Raw genomic sequence first — 18,367 nt, forward strand, 5'->3', positions numbered from 1 at the left:
ACGACGGTGGGGGTTTCCTGACGCGGAAGGGGAGCTCCCTGGGCCCCCGGAGGCAGGGAAGGCCTGGCCAGGATCCCTGGGACCGCAGAACGCTCTCTCCCCGAACGTGGTGCAGTCCACACGACAGGCTTTCTGAGGAGGACGTGGTGGGTGACTTAAATATCCCACAGATGGAAAACTTCTGGGGCTCCCGCTCAGGGCAGACACATGTGCACGAGCCTCTAACCCAGGGCTCCCCGCTGTCAGTGGGAAGCATTTTCTAGAAGGAACATGGCCAACGACCGTCCGGGACCTTCCAGAGGCCTGTGTTAGCTATGGATGAGGATGGGACACGGTCAGGTGTTCACAGTGAAACTCCCTTCCCAGCAGACCCTCGACAGCTTAAACTAACAACGTCCCCAAAGAATTAAATATATAAGGGGACATAAAGACCACAGTGCCACCAAATTGTGGGTGTGTGTCCTTCGGGCCGCCGTACCTCGTCCACTAGCCAAGGGGACAACGGGGACGCCCGCCAGCCTCCACGAGATGTGCCCACACAAGAAAGCTGCCAAAACAAACCTGGGAAAGCTGCCCCGCCCCCATCTGCCTCCTCCTGTGGGGAGCGGCCTGTGCACAGAAACCATTTGTCCTCAGCCTCTCTGACCCGGGAGTCCCGCTGCCCCTGGGGCTGACGTGTGTTTCTGCAGCAGCCGTGGGTCAGCGGGTTGGATTTAAGAGAGGGTGGGGTGAGTTTCAGCAACCCGCCTCTCCCAGCAGCTGGCCGGACTCGGTTTGGTCCGGACAAGCCTAGAAACAGCTCGGCCACGCTGAGTTGCAAATCCCGGAAACTCAGCTTCTCGCCGGTGTAGACGCCGGGACGTGTGGGGAACTCTGCTCCATGGCTCCGGCAGGGTGCCTTCCTAACTCCCAGAGGGAGGGTCACGAGCCCTGTGGTACTTGTGTCTCCCGCAAAGCTGGGAGGCGGACACCCACGGTCTCCCCTTAAGCTAGCACGAGCAGTCACGCGGCCTGGAGGTGCCTTTCCCTGGGGCACACCTGCATAACGTCATCCCTGTTTTCCCTACAAAACAGGTTTTTACAAGATGACAGAATGCGTGAAAAGTGAAGGAACGGGGCGCCTGGGTGGCTCAGCTGGTTGAGCGTCCGACACTTGCTTTCGGCTTAGGTTATGATCTCATAGTTCGTGGGTTCGAGCCCTGCATCGGGCTCTGAACTGACAGCACGGAGCCTGCTTGGGATTCTCGCTCCCTCTCTCTCTTGGCTCCTCCCCCGCTCATTCTCTCTCTCTCTCTCTCAAAATAAATAAACTTTTTTTCTTTAAAACCTGAAGAAACCAACATGTCCTAAGATCCCGGGCTTTGGCTAACGGCGACGCGGGTCATTCAGGGCCGCAGACTAACACCGCCCTCCACGGCCGCCTACGATGCAGCCACAGCCCGCGCTGAGCGGACGATGTGCCTGAAGCTCACGCCAGCCGTCTGTCCTCTGAACAAGCCGGCCCGACTCACAGACAGGCTCCGTCTCCCGGAACGCTGAATCTACTCTGTGGGGTTCCCCGGGGGCTTTCTCTTCCTGCTCCAAGTCGGCACCCCCCGCCCAGAGCTGCCGTTTTGCAGAGCTGGGACAGGCCCGTCCCCACGTCCCCACATGGCTGCAGGAGCGGGAAAAGCCAGGGTCGCGGATGACAGAGTTCAAAACCCGCCGGTCCCGCTAGGGCGAGGGCCCACGAGTCAGACTAATCGTGACTCGGGCCACTTACAGGTTCAGCCCTCACCAACTGGAGGCTTTAAATAAAATCACGCTTCATGTTGAGTCTGCCGGGAGCAGGGGGTGCAGGCGGCCCGCAGCCTTCTGGGGACAGGCCAGGCCACGTCCCGGCCACCACCACGGGGGCCAAGACCGTTCTGCGGCGAGGTTCTGCCCTGCTCGGCGGCCGCGTGTGGCTACAGCGCACGCCCGTGGGCTCCGAACGCTATGGGATTTCTTTCTTTTTTTCAGATATATTTCTGTTCTTGGCACTGAGCCCTCTCCACAGCTGTGAACCTCTCACACACTATACGCCACTGGTCACGGGAAGATGAACCAGTGTGCACTCGCCTGGGGGGGGCAGAGCCCCAGCCAGGACGGTGACTCAGTTTCGCCCAGGCGACAAGATGGGGAAAGCCCACGTGGGAAGCTCACCAACCCCCTCCCCCCCACCATGACCAGATTCTCAGCCCCCGCACCCCATGGAGGGCACTGAGGCTCAGCCAAGGGCAGGACGGTTGTTAAAAGGTCGTTGTAAAAAAAATGACATGTGAAGAATGTTATTTGACTCATTATTCATGAGGAACCAACGAGGTGTTACTTCTCTTCGAAGGAGAAGTGGAGAACTGGGTGGGGGAGGGCAGGGGGGGTGACTGCCTAATGGGGACGGGGCTCCCCTGGGGTGACAAGTGTCCCGGAACCAGACCCAGGTGGAGGTCGCCCCACGCTGGGAATGTCCTGGATGCCCCTGGGTTGTTCACGGCAGCGTGGTCCATTTTATGTTATGTGAATCTCAGCTCCATAAAACATTACGTGGAGTAAAGGAATATACTGGAATGATCTCCGACAGGCCCAGAATGGCTTTTCCCAGGGGACGGAGTCAACTGTGCGGCCAGAGGACAGAATTCATCTGCATCCTGCCAAGGAGGGCTGTCCTTGTGGCTATTGATTTCTTGCATCGCACCAAACTGTGCAAACACTCACCCCAGAGGCTCCCCCAGAAAGCTGCTCATTCCCGAGTCTCAGGTCAGGGGTGGGGAGGGGCGGGGCTTTGAGACCTGGGAGGAAAGGGGTCTCCAGCCAGGCGATGGTGCAGGGGGAGATGGGGAGGGGTGGGGTCGAGAAGGACTCCTGTGTTTCTGCAGGGGAGTCGGGGTGGGGAGCCGGGGACCAGCCCCTCCCCCCGCCTTGAGCTGCCTGGGACCGGACACATAAAAGGCTAAATGGCATGAACAAAAGACAAGATCCCTCTTTCTCACACAAACACGGTGGCGGCTCAATGCCGCCAATCTGTGACTCTCCACCGGTTACATCTCTAAGAGCCCTGGACAGCAGAGGGAGGGCTTCCCCTTCTGTGAGACCACTGCCAGGGAAGCCACATGCGTTCGCCCGGGTCCCCACACCCCTAAGACCTCGCCAGCGTGCGTGCATCTGCCCAGACACGCTGACGGCTACGGACCGCATGACAACGGTGAGCACGCTCCAGCGGGGCACACGCTCACCCCGGAGGCCGTCTGGGGAAGAGAGAGGTCACTCCTGTCCAGAACACACACAGGGTCTGGCCAGGACGGCGGGGGCTTCCTCTGTGTGGGGCCACGCTCAGGAACGTCCGTGTCGGGGCCCGAGCTGGTCGGTGCGTGCGGGCACCCCTCCAGGACACAGCCAGACGGCACCCCTCACCGCGCTGTGTGTGCTCATCCATACCCGGAACAGGGCCCCCACGGCAGGTGCGTGCCCGACGGCCGGTGCGTTCCCACGAGTTCCGTCCTCCTGGGATGCTGAGGGGGGCGGCTGCCTTCTGGGGTGTGTCGGAGGGCGCTGACAAATGTGAATCCGACGTCAACGACTGGAACTTTCCTCAAGATGGGGCTCTGTCTCCACGGCCCCCAGCCCTCTCGTTACTATGGAACCACGAGGTTCTAAAGGCACAAGCTCCAGAAAGCTCGGCCTTACGGCGGGCTCCCTTCCTCTTTAACAAGCAATCACAACACAAGACTAAAATGTCGCCGACCTGCTGGAAAGAAGGTGAATTATTAATCCCCAGAGTTAACCGCACGTGGCGTGGGCCCTCCTCTCCTGGAGGGACCGCCACCCACGGCCCTTGCCTGCTTCCCTCCTGGTGGCCACGCATGGACGTGGAGACGGAGCCCCTTCCTGGGAGTGTGTGCCCCTCACGCACTTCCACACCCCCTCGGTCCTCCTGCCCGTCTCCTGAGACCTCAGACCCCCATGGACACCCCTCGAGGCAGCACGCCGGCATTCAGTGCCTACAATTCAGCCCCGAAGACATGGGGGCTGTGGGCACCAAAGGAATGCCCCCTCTCCCCGACGCTCTCGGCCAAGGAGCCGATGTTAATTTCCCTCCTTTCTGCACTTCCTACGGGAAACGTGCTACCTTAGAATAAGGCCGGAAATCACACCCAGAAGGGTGGTAAGTTGTATCAGCTGCTGCAGGGACAAGGTCGCAGGGGGCGCCCCGCACCCTGCACGGCCCTCCCGGCGCCCCGCCTGGAACGTCCCCGCCCCAGACGCCACACACGCAGCCTACAGCAGACGGGCGGCGGGAGGATGCACCTGCCACGGGACAGCGAGGCCAACGGCGGCCCAAACCCAGCAACCAGGGTGGTCGCCCGGCCGTGAAATCACGTAGGAAACCGCACACGCACGCAGGACAGCGCTTTGGCGTGCCCGGAGCGGTCTTTCCTCACGCGCAAAACACGTTCCCTCGACTGCTTATAAATCCCTCTCCTACTCTAAAGCCCCGAGACACAGACTGTTTAATTAAATGAAGCAAAATTAATCTTGCCCTGTGAATCGCTCCCCAGCTCTGACCTTTTCCCTCATATAGGAAGATGCTACAAAGGTCTGTGTCCTCCAGAACTCACGTGTCAGATCCTGCCCCCCAATGTGATGGCGTCAGGAGGCGGGCCTTTGGGAGGTGACAGGGTCGTGAGGGTGGAGCCCCAGCAGAGGGACTAGTACCCTCTAGAAGAGACCCCGGGAGCCCCAGGTCCCCGCCACCCCCCGCCCCCATGTGAAGATGCAGCGTGAATGAAACTTGTGACCTGAGACCTGGAAGCAGGCCCTGGCCCAGCCGGGCCAGCACCCTGGTCTCGGGCCTCCAGCCTCCAGAACCATGAGAAACAAGTCTGTGTTGTTCAGAGGCCGCCGGCCTGCAGGGCTTGGTTACAGCAGCGCGAGCGGACTGAGACAGCAGCCCCAACCCACAGCCCGTCAGCCTAGAAACGTCTACTCTAGGGTTCACGAGGCATCCCATAAGGGAGGACATGCTGTGGACACCCTGGTTCCTGGCCCTGCCGGGTGAGCCAGCACCACCAGCAAGCTCTGCGTGAACCCGGAGAGAAAGCTCCATGTGGACTCACTTTGCCAGGGTTTCAAGAGCAACCCAGCTTGTGAGCCTTGATTGGAAACGGATGAAACAGGAACTGATGAGCACTGTAGCCGCCGCGCCCGGAAGGGTCCCCTTGAGCATCATGAACCAGGCGCAGAGCGTCCCCCATCCTTTGCGGAGACTCTCCCCGGGAGCAGCCTGATGCTTCTGGAAACACACGAGGACGTGCAGGTCACTGGGGGGTGCGTATGCACTTTCTGCCCCTGGGCACCAAATGCTGCCCCAGCAGCTTAACAGCCTTCCTGTTCCTCCTGCCGCCCCTCACTTGCTACTCCCGGGGGACATCTCGAGGGCCCAGGGAACCGCACTGAGGGAGATGGGGCAATGCCCCCGGCTGCGATGACGCCTCCTTCCAGAGGCTGCATTTCAAACACGAGATCGAATACGCTCCCATTCCCAGTATCTGGAGAAAGAGGGGTTATCACTGCGGACTCCAGAGACACACGAACAGTTGAGGAAATGCAGGCAGCTCTGTGCACACACGGCCCACACCGTGGAGGGGATACCCCGATTTCTCAGTAACCGCAGACCGCCAGAACTCACCCGTGAGGAAACAGCCTGCCCGGTACCGTAAGCGCCAAAGCATCTGAATTCACGGTGAGGAACCTTCTGAAAAAGCCATCCCCAGACCCGGATGGGTTTACCGGCAAGTTGTACCAAACATTTAAGGAGTAACAGCCATTTCACACAATCTCTTCCAGAAAACAGAAGAGGAAGAAAAGGTTTCCAACCTACATGAGGCCAGGATTACTCTGATAACAAAACCAGACGAACACTGCACGGAAAGACTGCCGACCTGTATCCCTCACACACAGATGCAAAAATCCTCAAGAAAATATCCATAAACAGAATCCGACGTGTATGTAAAGGTACGCCACAACCAAATAGAGTTTATCCCCGGACGCGAGGCTGGTTCCATATGCAAAATCAGTAAATGTAATACAGCTTGTTGGGAGTCCACGTACAAAAAACCACCTGAGTGTATCGACTGATGTAAAAAAAGCCCCAGAAATATTCGGTGTTCACTCACGATAAAATCAGCGAGCGAGGCACAGAAAGGCGGGGACCCCACACCCTGATAAAGGGCGTCTACGAAGAAACCCCCAGCCAACAAGGACCGCAGTGGGGAGACTGAACGCTCTCCCCTGAGACAGGGACAAGGCCGGATGTCCCCTCTCCCTGCTCCTGTCTGACTCTGCAGCAGAGGCCTGGCCAGGGAAGGGGGCAAGAAAAACATATAAAATACATACAAGTCAGCAAAGATGAAATAAAGAGACAGAAGGATTGCCTCTTTTATTTTTTTTCCTCTTTTGTTTTCTGGAAAAGATTGTATGAAATGGCTGTTACTCCTTAAATGTTTGGTACAACTTTCCGGTAAACCCATCCGGGTCTGGGGATGGCTTTTTCAGAAGGTTCCTCACCGTGAATTCAGATGCTTTGGCGCTTCTGGTACCGGGCAGGCTGTCTGCTTCCTCGCGGGCGAGTTCTGGCGGTCTGCGGTTACTGAGAAATCGGGGTATCCCCTCCACGGTGTGGGCTGTGTGTGCACAGAGCTGTCTGTGGCATCTCCTTATTATCTCATGTTGGAAACCCTAAGGAATCTCTAAAAAGGAGCTCTCTGAATTAACAAGAAAGTTTAGCAAAGTCACAGGACACAAGGTCCCCAACGTGAAACGAGCCCTTAAACTGCTAAACTGAACTTAACCTCAATTAGAACGCTATGTTCTGTAAAAGATCCGGTTACAAGAATTAAAAGACAAACTACAGAGAAAGTACCTGCAAGTCATGTATCTGATAAAAAACTTGTCTTCGGAACACGTGACAAACTCTCAGAACTCGACAGGAAGAAAACAAACGATCCAGTTAAAACATGAGCGAAAGACCCCAGACAGACACTGGGTCGGCGTGGATGTACAAATGGCAAATGAGCACGTGGGAAGATGGCCAACGTCATCAGCCATGGGGACATGCCAATGAAAGCCACAATGAGACACACCGTCCACACGCGGGGATGGCCGAAAAGGCAGTAAGTAGCCACACCAAGTGCAGGTGAGGATGTGGCGCTACTGAATGGTTGCTGGGTCTGCAGACTGAACAACTATGCCGTCGTGCCGTAAGACGCTGCAACCACTCCAGGAGACGTTCTGGTGCTTTCTGATAGAGTAACACACGCGCTTACCCTAAGATCTAGCAATGCTACTCCTGGGCATTCATCCCAAGGAAACGAAGCTGTGCCTTCAGAGAACCCACAAGTGTTCAAGCACGCGATGGAATGCTATAGTGAAACAGGTGCGCTGTCCCTCACGCAGCACGATGCTGAGTGGAAGGGGCCGGCGCGGAAGGCAACCCACCACGCGGCTCCACGTATTAGCTGTTCCTGAAAGGTTAACTCAGGGACCGAGAAGATCAGGTATAGTGGGTAGTTATGGGTGAACACAAAGGGAGAGAACAGGACAGGTTGGGGAGGGGGGTATGGAACTGTTCTGTGTCCAACCATGGTGGTGGTCACACAGACCTATACAAGCTCTAACGCTCATAATAGAACTGTACCCCTCGGGGTGCCTGGGGGGCTCAGCCGGTTAAGCCTCCGACTTCGGCTCAGGTCACGATCTCACGGTTCGTGGGTTCGAGCCCCACATCAGACTCTGTGCTGACAGCTCAGAGCCTGGAGCCTGTTTCAGATTCTGTGTCTCCCTCTCTCTCTGACCCTCCCCTGTTCATGCTCTGTCTCTCTCTGTCTCAAAAATAAATAAACGTTAAAATTTTTTTTTTTTTTTAAATTTAAAAACAACACACATGCCTTAGTTACAAACGCGTTACTGCTGAAAACTGTTAACCGTCATCCGAGCTTTTGGCGGGTCGCAGGCACGGACCACGGATCACCGTGACACATATCGTGATAAGGAAAGGGCAGGAGATACCGTGGGACGCAGGGTTGCCACAGACCTTCAGTCTGTAAAAAACGTGGTATCGGCAAAGCACACAAAAATAAAGTGCAGTAAAAGGAGGTGTGCCTGTGTGCACGTGGGATTGTGATGTTTCCAGAAACGCTTTCGTTTCTTAGCCTGACACAGAAGGACGAATACTTTGTAATTCCATCTGTTCGAGGTCCCCTGAGGGTCAAGCTCACAGAGACAGAGACACGGTGGGCGCCAGGGGCTGGGGAAGGGCTGGGGACTTATTATGTAATGTGGACAGAGTTTCAGAAAGATGAGAAAGTTCTGGGGACAGATGGTGGCGGTGGTTTCACAACAATGTGAACGTCCTTAATGTCACCAAACTGTACCCTTGAAAATGGCTAGAGGGGCGCCTGGGTGACTCAGTCTGCTAAGTGTCCGACTTTGGCTCTGGCCGTGATCTCACGGTTCTTGAGTTTGAGCCTCGTAGTGGGCTTTCTGCCTTCAGCCCAGAGCTTCAGAAACTCTCTCCCCGTCTCTCGTTCCCCGCCATCTCTCTCTCTCCCTCTCAATAAATAACTAAAACTAAAAAAAATGGCTACAATGGCAGGTTTACAAAACTGTACTTGCATAAAAATAAAACAATACAGCGAGTCGTAAAAGCAAGCAGGAAAAGACTCGAACGGCAGCTCTCGCTGGAGACGCATCGCTGTTCTGTCCAGCTGGCAGGCTCCCTTACGCACGGGACGGGGTCTGTTCACACGGTCACCAGGACCAAAGCAGAGACCGGTGGTCACTCTGTCCAGTCCTCTGGATTTTCAAAGACTCACTCTTTGCTCCCTACAGGAGGCAACCAAAACCTAAGTAAAACACATCCGAGGTCTGACAAACCAGCCTGCACTTTCAGCCACGACTGGGCCGACCAGAACACGGAACCTCATGGAGACAGACACACACGGCCACAGAGACTCCGGGCAGATCAGTCCGTGACAGATGGTCGGACCCTCTGCGTCCTCTCCTCCTGGGGCTCTCCCCAGGGGAGGGGGCAGAGAAAGCAGGCGGGTGGTGCCCCCACCGCAGCAGGTCTGGACCCCCAGCAGCCACACCGTGTGGTGTGGCCCACACTCCAGATTTGGAAAACCTGCAGCCACTTTGTAGACCCACGGGCGCCAACCTCTGGGCGTGAGCCCTCCCGTCGCCCCACTGGCTGCCGAGCAACTTAGCCCCAAAGATGGGCAAATGCAAACTACAGCATACGGACCCCTGGTACCAAGAACCAGCGACAGATAAACACAGTATGACTCATTCATCCAGCCTTCTGCAGGAATCAACCTCCCCTTAAACTCTGCGTTGGTGCCCGAGTCAAGAAATCGCGTCCTTTTAATCCAAATAAGAACATCGCAAACATTGTGCTGGACACACAAACATAAACCGATCCGAACGTCTCCAAGTTCTTCATTTCCAGGAATACCCGCCCTGCGTACACAGAGAGGGCCCAGCAAATAATCTCTGTAAACTGCTTCTGGTTCCCTCCTTTCCGGGGGCGAGGCCGCTCTCCCCGAAGCCTCCCCGCGGAACCCCAGCTTCGGAGCACGTGGACCAGCTCACCCACCGTCAGCCCCTCCAGGTTTTACCTTGCCCAGAACATCCTGGCCGAGGCTGGGGCAGAAAGCATGGGAACCAGCAGGCACGTGTCCGCACAGACGTGTGTCCCTCAAAGAGGAGCAAGACTCAGGAAGCATTTTCACTTAATTTGCCCCGTTCCTCCTGCTGAACCTTTCCCGGTGAAATGTGGGGGCTGATGTCAGGTCTCAGGTCTGTCCCGGGTGTGCCCCCAGGGGTGCCGGCTGTGGAGCCCCGGATGCCCCACCAGACCACACTGGAAAACTCCAGAAGGCACTCCTGAGAGGAGTAGCCAGGGCGTTAGACCTTGGGGGCAGGCCTGGAGCTGCCGTCTCGCTCAGGCACCTGCTGTCACCATCGGCCCCCGTCCCCCAGAGCCGGCACATTCTAATCAGCCCCCCGCAGCGGGCAGGGGCAGGTTCAGGTGCCCATGGGGCGGCCCACCAGCCCTGCAGAAGGACCAGGGTCCGCGCCCGTGGACCCCAGAGCAGCCACAAACATGTACACCCAGGCCGCCGGGAAACAGGGAGAGCAAAGGCTTCGTGGGACGCGTCTGAGGCCGGGACACGTGGCGCCCACATGGTGACCTCGCAGACCCAGGAGTGAGGGGGGCCTGTGGACCTGGGTGTCGGGGGACCCTCCTCTCTGAGCCTCAGCCCATGGGGGAGCCGAGACACACGCCGAGCGCCGGGCCCAGAGAACTGATGCTCGTTCCTGCCGCCCGACCCCGGGGTCGCGGCCCCGACACCTGTGCCCGCCGCTCTGCCTGCCCCACTGAGCCCCTCCAGGCTCCGGGACCGGCCTCCTCCCTCTTCCATCCACTCTCTCACCTGCTCCCCTCCAACACCACACCTGATGGAAGAGAGAGAGAAATCACCTCCCTTATCGTTTCGGGGGGGCCCGGAGCACCGCTCCCTGCTTTCCTCCGCTTCTCCGCCAGGCGGGGTCAGTTCCAAACCCACAAAAATGGCCAGCCGTGCCCACCCCAGGACACCACACTGCTTGTCTTCTGTTTGACCGTGATTATTTATCGTCAAATTAGCAGGCTGGTCAAGAGGCCGGATAAGAGGGGGCCAGGAGGACAGGAGGCCAGCCTCCGAAGCTCACGAGAGGAGGGGACAGAAGGGCAAGACCTCAACCCAAACAAAGGTTTTTCACAGAAAAAGAAAGTACCAGAAGGCACAGCACCAAGGCCTCCAGCTAGTACACACCCCGCCCGTGTCCAAGCAGAGAGTGAGGCGTGTTCTCGAGGCTTGCCCGTGTCCACATGGGGAGTGAGGCCTTCGGTTAGTACACACCTCCCCGTGTCCATGTGGGGAGTGCGGCGCGTTCTGGAGGGAGGCGGACAGGAATCAACCCCAGAGGCTCACGGGGAGGCCCTCAGCGCCAGCCCGAATAAGCTCAGGCCCAGGGAGGCCCCGGGTCAGTGAGCGCAGGCTTGGCCTGCTCCCAACACCCACAGACAAGAAATGTCACCTTCTTCCACGCCGGGGCTGGCTGCTCCCCTGGCGTCTGGGGATGAGCCCCGGGTTGCACCCACTCAGGTAGGTCATCCCCAGTGAGCACCCCGAGCAAGCTCACTCACCGTACCTGTGGCCTGCCACGGGGTTGAGTCACCTGGGGATACTGATTGGCGCAGTGGCTAATTTTATGTGTCAGTCTGGCTGGACCACGGTGCCCGATACTTGGTCAAGCAATTCCAAGGGCTTCTGGGAAGGGATGTTTTGATTGGAGTTAACATTTAAATCAGGAGGCTTTGAGTAAAGCAGATCACCCTCAAGAATGTGAGTGGGCCTTGTCCAATCAGTTGAAGGTCTTAGCAGAAAAAAGAGTCCCCCCCCCCCCCCCCCCACACACGAGGAGAGGGATTCTGCCTCCAGGCATCCAGGGTGTCTACCTGCTGGCCTGTCCTGCAGATTTCAGACTTGCCAGCCTCCCCGATCATGTAAGCCGCTCCCTAAAAATACATTTCTCTCTGTTTCTTTCTCTCTACACACACAGACACACACACACACACACACACACACACACACACACACACACACACACAGAGTCAGTTCCTTTTCTCTAAAGAACGCTGACTGACTGATATAATGGGACACAGCCTTCCAGATGCCACCCAGCCTGAGCCACCCCACTCCCAAGCAGAACCTCACCCCTGTGAGCACCCGGCGCCCCATGAACGGTTCCAGGAACAGCCGCGTGTGTGAACCACAGGGGACTCACAACCCAGCGTGTCGGCGCACGGCTGTACCCCGGAAAGACATGCTGCATCCCGGACAATGTCGAGATCAATTCTCTACCTCTCCGGACAAGCGAGAGGCACTAGGCAAGTGGGCAATGAGTTTTATCATGGGGCTAAAATATAATTGAGACGGACGAAAACAAGTTCCACGAGCCTCCTAACAGGCAGACACCCCTCAACCTGTGAAGGCCTCTTCCAAGGCAGTCAAGATGTGCTGCGCCCTAATTTCCAGGAGCACACACGTGCCCGCACACACATATGCCCACACGTATGCACACACACACGCACACAGCCAACGACAAACACCAACTCCTTTCTCTGGGCCCCACCATCCACGGGGCCCAGCCCGCACAGCCAAGGCTGACCGAAGCCTGCCGGAGAGCACTGGACATGAGGGGCTCTGTACCCTCGGGACACCCCACCCCGATGGGCCACAGGGAGCAGGCAGTGGCCCTGCTGGTCTCCAATCTGGACTCGTCTGCATCTGTTAACTTCCAGGTGAACTGCCTTCAAACAGGCTTTGCTTCTGGGGCGCCTGGGTGGTTCAGTCGGTCAAGCGTCTGACTTCCGCTCAGGTCATGATCTCCCAGTCTGTGGGTTCGAACCCCATATCAGGCTCTGTGCTGACAGCTCAGGGCCTGGAGCCTCCTTCAGATTCTGTGTCTCCCTCTCTCTCTGCCCCTCCCCCCCCCACTTGAGTTTTTCCCCTCTCTCCCTCTCTCAAAAATAAATAAACATTAAAAAAAAAAAACAGGCTTTGCTTGCTTTCCCAGAAGACTCTTTCCTATAAGAACACTCACCGAGGTACACGAAGAAAAGTGGTCAAGGATGTGGCAGACTGGGAAACTCCCAAATCTCCACCACGGGGGAGGGACGCCAAGCGCAGGGCCCTCACGGCGCCACGCACGGCTTCCCGGCAGGTCTCCGAGCACGCTTGTCTACACCACAGCGCCGCGCCCTCCAGGGTGTGACCACACCTTTAGGAAACCGCCATGTTGTATGAACGCACGTGTACACACACACACGTGTGTGACAGGGAAGACACACGTGTGTGACAGGCCAGAACTCTGAAACGCAGCTGTCAACGGCACACACCCTGGGCCCGAGGAGGCGTGTTCTTGCTTCGTTTTCCAGATAAGAAAAATGTCATTAAAATAAAGGAAAAGTTAGTCAGCATATCTGACTTCCTGTCCACACCAAAAATTCAACAAGTGTTTCTGCAGAAACGCCACTTAACAGAAAAGGCCCCACCGGCAGAGATAAAAACTCGCATCAGAAGACAAGAGGCCCTTTCCTGTTTCCCCTCTGAGTCAATGAAAAAACAACTGACACGGCAGCGACTTTCCACGGCGCTCTCGCTCATAGAACCCCCCCGCCCCCCCGCCGGGTGCAGAAGGCAGCCTCGGTTTCCATTTTCCTGCTGATAAAGCCCCGCAGAAATACATCCTGGAGAAAGTGAAGGGCGGCCAGCCCGGGGCCACCAGCCCCACGACCGTCTCCCTGGCCTTCTGGTGGGCGACGGTAGGTCGCCAAGAGCACCCACCCAGAGCCCGTGGACGCGGGTCTTTGCACGGGAAATTAGGTCAAGATCAGGGAGTTACGATGAGAGCATCCTGGGTCATCGGGGTGGTCACCGAATCTACTGACAAGTGTCCTGACGGGAGACACGCAGGGGACAGACACAGGGGAGGTGGCCGGCTGAGGACGGAGACACAGGCTGTGGGCCACGCGAAGGGACGTCTGGAGCCTCCGGAAGCTGGAAGAGGCAGGGAGGACCCTCCCCTAGGTCCCCAGAGGCAGCGTGGCCCTGCCCCCACCTTGATTTGGATTTCTGGCCTCAGAACTGGGGGGGGGGGGGCATCCATTTCTGTCCTCTAAGCGGCCACGTTGGTCACGCCTTGCTACGGCGGCCCAGGGACCACGCGTGTGCGCACATGATTCCGGGAGGCGTGGGCACAGTTCCCTCTCTGCCGGTTCACCAGAGGCGGGGAGCGTGCGGGATGAACTCACAGCATCGCATTCCCGGCACCTGTCAGGGCCACGCTCCACTCCTCCCGGGGCACCCGCACCACCCGGCCGCCGCCCTCTCCCAGGAGCCCGTGCCTCCACCACTCCGCGGCACGACCGAGGACCCCCGACCCTGAAACCCGCGTGGGCTCGCGGCTCTGTGGGCCACAGCAGGGACATCCGTCCGGGCTCCCACGTCTGAGGCCCCGGCTGGGAGATCCGCCCGCCGAGGGCTGCGGTCCGTGCCGGCTGGTCCCCTCGTGCGTCAGGCAGGCCCCGGCAGGGAGGGCGCGGAGGCCATGACAGCCCGCCACGCTGTCCCCCACGGCGTGGCCTTCACGGCACGGCAGCCACAGGGCCGCGGGCCCCTCGTGTGGCATCTCAGTGCTCCAGGCTCTGAGCGCGCACGAGGCCACAGATCCGCAGGGAGGACAGAGACCGCGGGCCCGCACCGGCAGCGACGGCGGAGGTACAACCGCGGCTCTCGTCCCCACGCAGCGCCCTGCGGCTTCTGCGCGAGTCCCCACTCACACCCGCCGGCCACACTGTAACGGCCACCCTGCGGGCGCGGAAACGGGGACGTACACAAGCAACGGGACAGAGCCAGGGGGCAGGGCGACACGCGGGGGTGTGCGTTGCAGAGGCCACACGGAGCAAAGCCCAGGGGCGTTCTGGGCACCGCACGGCAGGGCTCCCCGTTTGGAGCAAAGCCAGGCTGTGTACGTGTTACCGTAAAGCGTGCAAACCTCTCCCCGCGGAGGGAGGTGGAGAGGGAGGGAAGCAGGGCAGTCGGATGGTTCTGCGGCTGCCCCTCTCTGTTGGTGTGACCTTCCCTTGCATTTCAAGTCAAGCCAGGAAGCGGGGACAGGCTGCCACCAAGCTGGGCAGGGGATGCACCACAAGGCGGCGTGGGTGGCCGCGGGCAAGGGTGGCTGGAGGGCGGGGGCCCCTGCTGGGGGAACGAGCTCTCCTGCTGTCCGTGGGCTGCTGCTGCTTCTTGCTGCCCCAGGGCAGGATGGCCAGGAGGAGGTCACTCTGAGGGCGAAGACGACGACCCAGGCCGCGGCCACGTTTCCCTCCCAAGACCGATCCCCCTTCGTCTCCGAGCACACAGGCGTCTGCACCTTCCAGGGGCAAAGACCGTTTACCAGCGTCGCCCCAGCTCCTGTCTCCGGGGAGCCCCCGCCACGCCGTCAAAGTCGTGACCCCCCAAAGTCCGTCAGCTTCCGGCAAAGCCCCTTCCAGAGGCAGCTCTGGACGAACGAGCCAGGCCGCTGCCCCTCGTGCTGGCGCGGGGTCCGGAGAGCCCGACAGCTGCTGTGTTTGGAAAACAGCTTCCTGTCTGGTTTAGCATCTGCAACCTAGTAAGTGCTAGCAAAGGCCTGCAAACAGCCGTGGCCCGAACATCTCTGCAGGAGCCTCCCGCTCACCCGGGACAAGGCGCACGGGGTGCCGGCGGCTTCCTCTCTGGCCGAGAGGAGGGACAGCATTAGCTCTGGGGACAAGGGGACAAGGGCGGAGCTGGCTACTCCTTCCGCACAAAGAGGTGTGTTCATCGGACACGGAGCTCTTTTCTGCTCCCGGCAGGCCTGCGCCTGGCTCGGGGCTTGTCACGGGGCCCGTGCAGGTGACGGGGACCTGCCTCTCCCCAGAGGCCACTCTCCAGGACCTCAGCACTCAGAATCTATTTTAAAAATCACATTCCCACCACCTCCTGGGGTTGCTGTGGAAACCAAGCCCGTCCCCGTGTGGTCTTGTCCACAGAGCCAGGGGACTGTGGGCCCCACACAGGAGGCCCGAGGGAACCGGAAGCAGTCGCGGGATCCCACATTTGAAACCCAAGCCTCTCCCTTGGGTTTCAGAGGCCTGCCGGGAGTCCAGTTCTGCCTGCTCAGCTCCGGGACCCAGCCGTGACCCGGTTTCCCAGCCCTGTGGCTCCCAAGCGTGCAGCTCCACGGTGGCCGGTGGTCCCAACCCACGCCTGGCCACAGACACAGACAGACCAACGATAATGAGAAATACGTAGATTATGTCATGCCAGCGTGTTAACCGTCCACGCGGTCGCACCCCGAGTCGGACACCAGGGGGGCGTCTTCAGTCCGGGGGGTGGGCAGAAGCAGCTTCTAAAGAAGACGCGACCGAGCAAACATCAGAGGTATTGTCTGCAGCGAAGGGTGAGTGCTCTGTCGAGGAAAACTTTGGTTCTGGTGGTGGATGTACACACGTGTGTGTTGTGTGCATCCGTGTTGTGTGTGCACGTGTGTGCGTGTCAGGTATGCACATGTGCACATGTACTGTGTGCATGGGTGTGTTGTGCGTGCACACCTGTGCACTGGTCACAGTATAAAATGCACGTCTTACCCGTGAGTCACCGTCAGGGTCTGAATGCAGCCAGGCTTCCTGACTGCCGTGAAGTTTTAATGCTCTTTTTTTTTTTTTAACTTTTTTTTGCATGTTTAGTTTTGAGAGAGAGAGAGAAACAGAGTGTGAGTGGGGGAGGGGCAGACAGAGAGGGAGACACAGACTCCGAAGCAGGCTCCGGGCTCCGAGCCGTCAGCACAGAGCCCGACGCGGGGCTCGAACTCACGGACCGCGAGATCGTGACCTGAGCCGAAGCTGGACGCTCAACCGACTGAGCCACCCGGGTGCCCCTTAATGTTCTAACAGAAAATGTTTTTGAAAATACTACAGATACTGCAACGTCTCCAGAGCTCGTTTTCAAACATGACACCGAGTGCCACATGCCTCCCACGTCGAAGTTTGCCAAGAAGAGATCTTTCACGGTCACCGCACGCTCCCGCTCGGGAGCCGGCCCCCACCCACAGGCCGATGTGGCCGCTCGGCTTCCCACAGTATGTTCGCCACTTAAGAGTTTGACAAACAGTAAAACACCCACCTGCTCTTTCAGCGAGGCAGGTATGACGAGCCTATGAGAATCGTGCTGGGCTCTCGGGACTGACGTGTGTGTGTGTGTGTGTGTGTGTGTGTGTGTGTGTGTAACACGCTCAGGAGAAATGGGAGACAGGTGACACACACCAAGGGCAACACAGGAGGACGTGGAGACCCATCTTGCGGCCACGGCTCCACGGAATGACAACGGTGCAAGGCCCCTTCTTGGCAAACTTGGAAACGGGAGGCGCGTGGAACTCAGTGTCATGTTGAAAACCAGGCTTTAGAGAGGTTGAGGCGCATTTATGATATTTTCAAAAGCACAGGCCATTACTTCCAGGGTGAACCACAGACCCTCATGCATCTACGGCCCTGGGAACGGGCGGGTCGTACCGTGTGACGTGTTTGCTGATCTCCCATCCCGTGGCCACGTTCTACACTGTGATTTCTGGAGACTCGCCGGTTTCGCTGTAACTGCTCATCTCTGACCCTCCCTCGGTGGCTTCTGCTTTTACAAACACTGGCAAATGCCCTCTCCAATAAATGCCTGTCTATACCCTCTCCAATAAATGCCTCAGACGCTGTGTCCAGAAAGCACACGTCCCTGCAGGCTTCAAGTCCCAGTCCCCGGGCCCGCATCGGGGGTTCGCCACCTCCTGGCTGAGTGACCCCGTGAAAACTTTCTCCTTCTCTCTGTTCTCCAGGGCCTCACCTATAAAAAACGGGAGTCCTGTGGCCAGGATTCCACGAGATGGGGACAGAATGCATCCGGCACATCACTCACGATGTGGTTCTCACGGAAACAGCCATAACGGCTCCCGTAAGGGCCTCCCGTGCCCATCCCCGCCTTTCCAATGCATCAGTCAGGGGCGCCAGATGCACCCCTCCGCTTGGGTCTGATGGCACCAATCCCTGCTCTGACGCCTGAAACCTAACCGTATGAGTCCACCTACGTGATGTTCCGGAAAAGTCTACGGGGACAGGAAATGGATCTGCAGGGGGTCAGGGGCGGGGGGAGAAAGATCTGACTCCAGAGGGCACGAGGAAGTCTGCGGAAGGAGATTTTCCACATCCTGATTCGGTGGTGGTTACATGACCGTGCATCAGAACTCACACGACAGGACGCGGCAAGGGGTGAGTTCTGCTCCAGGCAGATTACACGTCAGGAACTCTGACTTAAAAACACAAACCAGCACCCAGCAGCACAGGCCTCAGCACCCACTCCTGTGCCCTCCAGGGTCTGGCACGTCCTGAACACACTCCTCACCCGAGGCCCCAGCCCAACACCCCCCTCCCCCGCCCCCCAAGGCCACTTCTGCTGGCGCTCTCCAGACAGAACCCGTGTGCAGAGACAGGGCCCCGTGTCCTGCTCGGCTCTCTCAGCTCTGCCTTCTCCCGCTCTGGGACACCTGCTGTACCACCGGGAACTATAGACGAATCCCTCCTCCTTGCACCTCGAAGGTCCTCAACTCCGGCCGCGTGTCAGAATGACCCGAGCAGCTGGGCAAAACCACTGGCCCGTGCCCTCCCTCCCATCGGGACTCG

The 18,367-nt window shown here is 58.4% G+C and overlaps 1 protein-coding gene across 3 annotated transcripts in view; it reads right to left on the reverse strand.

Annotated features, from left to right (window-relative positions):
• The window catches only part of SEMA4D (semaphorin 4D), a 95,245-nt gene that overhangs the window by 66,000 nt on the left and 10,878 nt on the right, over nt 1-18,367 (reverse strand). Inside the window, exon 1 of one of the 3 annotated variants that reach the window (XM_053907727.1) lies at nt 12,727-12,852. The exons of the other annotated variants lie outside the window; for them this stretch is intronic. The gene's annotated coding sequence lies outside the window, so the exon portion shown is untranslated. Of the gene's footprint in view, nt 1-12,726; nt 12,853-18,367 lie in introns of those variants that run through there. 3 annotated transcript variants of the gene reach the window in all.

The sequence above is a fragment of the Panthera pardus genome, unplaced genomic scaffold, assembly GCF_024362965.1.
Source record: "Panthera pardus isolate Hobbes unplaced genomic scaffold, ASM2436296v1 HiC_scaffold_20, whole genome shotgun sequence".
NCBI classification, from domain to species: Eukaryota; Metazoa; Chordata; class Mammalia; order Carnivora; family Felidae; genus Panthera; species Panthera pardus.